The 3761-nt window shown below is 60.8% G+C and overlaps 1 long non-coding RNA gene across 1 annotated transcript in view; it reads right to left on the reverse strand.

The window, feature by feature from the left end:
* The window catches only part of LOC115948864, a 54466-nt gene that overhangs the window by 12456 nt on the left and 38249 nt on the right, over positions 1–3761 (reverse strand). Inside the window, exon 2 of the long non-coding RNA XR_004082633.1 lies at positions 1175–1218. This is a non-coding gene — a long non-coding RNA (uncharacterized LOC115948864). The remainder of the gene's footprint in view (positions 1–1174; positions 1219–3761) is intronic.

A 3761-nucleotide genomic window follows, 5' to 3' on the forward strand; every position in this document is an offset into this window, starting at 1 on the left:
CCCACCCACAGCAGGGCAGGGAGGAGCAAAGCCCCCTCCTCAGCACGGGGAGTGAACCACCGAGACACCAGCAAGCACAGGGCTGCGGGCAGCCCCGGCCCCACAGCCTCTCCCTGCAGCTGAGCAGTGTCCCCAGGCCCACAGCCCAGCCCAGCCCAGCCCAGCCCAGCCTTCCTCCCGTCCGTCCTCACTCCCCGCACGCCCTGCTCCCACCCAGCCCTCCTGCTCCTTCCAGCAGCTCTTTTTCCACACTTCCCACGGGATCTCAGGGCCCTTCCAGACCACGATCCCCTCCCAGCAGGTCACCTCCATCCTTGTCCTGTATGTGCCAAGGATGGGAGCGTTCCCCTTCACAGCTCTGCAGCTCCTGTAGCACAGCCCCACTGCCCACATCACCCCCTGGTCCCACTGGCAGCCCAGCCCCTGGCAGGGCCCAGGGCTGTGGATGCCCCAGCCTCCTCCTCTGCAGCCCCTCGGCTTTCCCTGCCCCGCTGCTCCACTGGCTTTCACTGTACTCAGTGGGATGGACCCTGGGGCAATGCAGTGTCCCCTCTGTGCTGGGGTCCTGCTACTGCTGCAAAGCCCAGAGATGTGAGGGGGGCACAGGAAGGAGCCACCCACGCCTGAGCAGCGGGCACAGGCTGGCAGAGGGCACCTGCTCTGATCCACCTGCCACTCACATCAGCCATGCCCTGCCCCAGCCTGGGACACCGTGAGCTGTGTGACCCTCCCAGAGCCCTGGGGACAAACATCTCCTGTGGTGGGCAACTGCAACAGAACGGGGCTGGGGGCTGCTCTGTGCCCCAGTGAGGACAGGCACCCTGGCTCCTCCAGGGATGGCTCCTGGGACCGCAGAGTACGGACAGACAGCAGGACAGCACACACGGACACTCACAGCACGTCACTCTCAGCTCTCCTCGTGCAGGATTCCCCTCACAGCTCTGGGGCTCAGTGCCAGGGGGGCAGGGGGCTGCTGGCAAGGGGAGGGGGAGCCTTCCTCCCACCCCTGCCCTGCGCAGGGCCCTGTGCCCCCAGCCCCATCCCTGAGCCCGAGGCGCTGCCCTGCCCTGCCCTGCCCGTGCCAAGCCCCCTGCCAGCCCCACACATGCAGGAGGGACCCCGGGGGCAGCCAGGGCAGAGCCAAGGCAGCCCCTGGGACCCCAACCCCCCGTACCTTTCAGTGAGCCCAGCTCCTCCCGCGGCGCTCTCAGGGGCGCGCTGCAAAACACAGGGGAGGGGAGGAAGAATTCAAATCAGCGACCATCATCACTAACCTGTCCCAGCCAGTGCTGTCTGCCCATGGCTGCACGGTGCTGGCATGTGAGCCTGGGTGTGAGTGATATTCCCCGGGCACTGGGGAGCTGTGCTGGCCAGGAGATGCTGGCCAGGCCAGGGGCTCAGCCCAGGGCAGCCAGGCAGCATCAGCCCCTGCCACCCTGATTTTTTAAGATTTTCTAAGCCTTCTGATGTTTACATTCTTGTAACGAACTTTCTCACACACTTTCTGTAAATCACTTATTGTTTTGCATTCTTTTATGGAGGAGGAGAAATTTAATGGGCTATTGGTTAGTCCAGTGTCATTGGAGAGGGGGCTCCGTCACCCTCCAACCACTGTCACTTTTGGAAATCTATAAATGTTGGAGTCAGACAATAAACTTCCCCTTTTTACCTTGGAAACAGCAGCGTGTCTGTGTCATGTTATCGCATGTCTTACAGCGACAGGCACCCACCAGCACCATGCCCAGGGCGGTGGGCACAGGATCCCCCCCTTCAGCTGCCCCAGTGCCCCTGGCACCCAACCCAGCTCCCGCAGACCAGGGGGCCCTTCCTGGCCTCCAGGGCCCTGCCAGCACAGCCCCACACACCCCACGGCGTGGGACAGGGCACAGCTGCCATCCAGGGCTGGCTGCACGTCTGGGCTGCTGCGTCCCAAGCCTTCTGCCCCCAGCAGCACAGGGACACAAAGGAGCAACCCCTGCAGCACGCTGCTCTCCTGGCGCTGGGCACTCCTTGGAGATTAAGCCAAATTTCAAAGAAAACTTCCTGAAAGCTGCACTTCAACTAATTGGCTTTTGCAGCACGGCCAAGGCAAACATTCATCAATCACGTTAGACCCTCGGAAATAACGAGAATGGCTGACACATCCCAGGAGTGGCTAAAGAATGAAGGGGGGCTGTGTGTGCCTGTTCCTGCTGCTTTGGAGGCCAGCAGGTGCTGGGTCCCACCTGCCCAACAGCTCTGGAGCTGCTCAGGCCCCAGTGCAGGCCGGCAGCCCCAGGCCAGGGTCCCGAGGGGGTGCAGGGCCCCTGGGGGGGGCTGGAGGCTGCTCTGAGCTCCCAGCTGGTCCCAGGAGGGCAGCGTCCAGGGATGGTCCGGCCGCTCAGGAAGCACAGAGGCTGCTCCCAGGCACTCTGTTAGCAAACACGGCTCTCAGCCACGCAGCAGGATAATCAATTATGGTAATTCCTGCCTCAGTGAATCAGATTCATGGAGGAGTACAGCTCATTAGGCTGGTGCTGACTTCCATTAGCACTCTTATGATAAAAACCCTCCCAACACTCTCCCCCTGCAGCAGGCGCTCCCCAGGCTGGGGTCTCCCCTCTCCCCCCAGGCCAGGGCAGGCCCAGCTGGGCTGTCCCAAAGCAGATGTGTGGGAGCTCCCTGGGTCCCAGCAGCTGCTGAGAGCCCTGCAGGCCTGGCAGACCCTCCCGCCCCAGCCAGCACCCCTGAGCTCTGCCCAGGATCCCGGCTGCAGCAGGGGATGGCGCAGCAGGCCCAGAGCACTCCAGCAGCAGGGCTGGCAGTGCTGGGAGCCCAGCCTGCCCGCTCTGCCATGAATAATTGACAGCGCGCTCCTGGGGGAGGCTGGGCCATGGGTAACTGCATTTCCCAAACACATTTCCCAGGAAAGGCGCCTTCTGAGAAGCTCCCCAGAGCACCACGGGGCCTCACAGGCAGGATGTGCCCCAGCTGGGATGTGCCACGCTCGCTGGCACACACTGCGACTGGCCAAGCCCAGCTCCAGCCCGGGCAGAAGCCTGTGGGAGTCCCGGCACACAGGGAGGGGGATGCTCAGCCACAGCATCCCTGGCCACAGCAGGAGAGGGAAACCCTTGGCACAGCATTGATGGGAGAGGGGCAGGAGCAGCTCTGGGCAGGATCTGGGGGGATCTTGATCCAGTCTCTGCTTTTCTAGCACAGGTCTGGGCTGACCAACTCCACCTGGAGCCTTGCACAGCCCCAAAGGGCCCAGCTGCCAGAACAGGTGATCCCAGCCCAGCTAAACCCACCGGGATGAGAAGCAGGGGGTCTGCACAAGAAATGCAGCCCGTGTCACCCAGCTGCAGGGATGCCATGAAAGCTGCACCTCATCACCCCTATCCCCAGGCTGCAACCGAGGCAGGCCTGGTTCGGATCTGCTGGGAAACTTCTTGGTAGTTTCTCAAAGTACATTTTAACCCCCGTTCCCTCCACCAAAAATCCTAAATTAATTTTGCTTTTAATTAAATTCATTAGCAAAGATTATCTGGCTGAGGAACAATAATGTCCCACCCCTCCCCCCACAGCCCTCTCTATTTATATCCCCATATACAGAAGAGCAGCGAAAATTTCTTTATGGGCCATTAAAGGTTTAATGTTTAATTTATAACCACCTTCTCCGGCGGGTGGGATGGCCAGGCACAATGTCAACATTTTTAATTAAATGAGAAGGGATTTTTTTTTTTTTCCAGCTAAGGAATATAAAACATCCCGTACCCAGC

This window comes from Geospiza fortis, unplaced genomic scaffold (genome assembly GCF_000277835.1).
Source record: "Geospiza fortis unplaced genomic scaffold, GeoFor_1.0 scaffold261, whole genome shotgun sequence".
NCBI lineage: Eukaryota > Metazoa > Chordata > Aves > Passeriformes > Thraupidae > Geospiza > Geospiza fortis.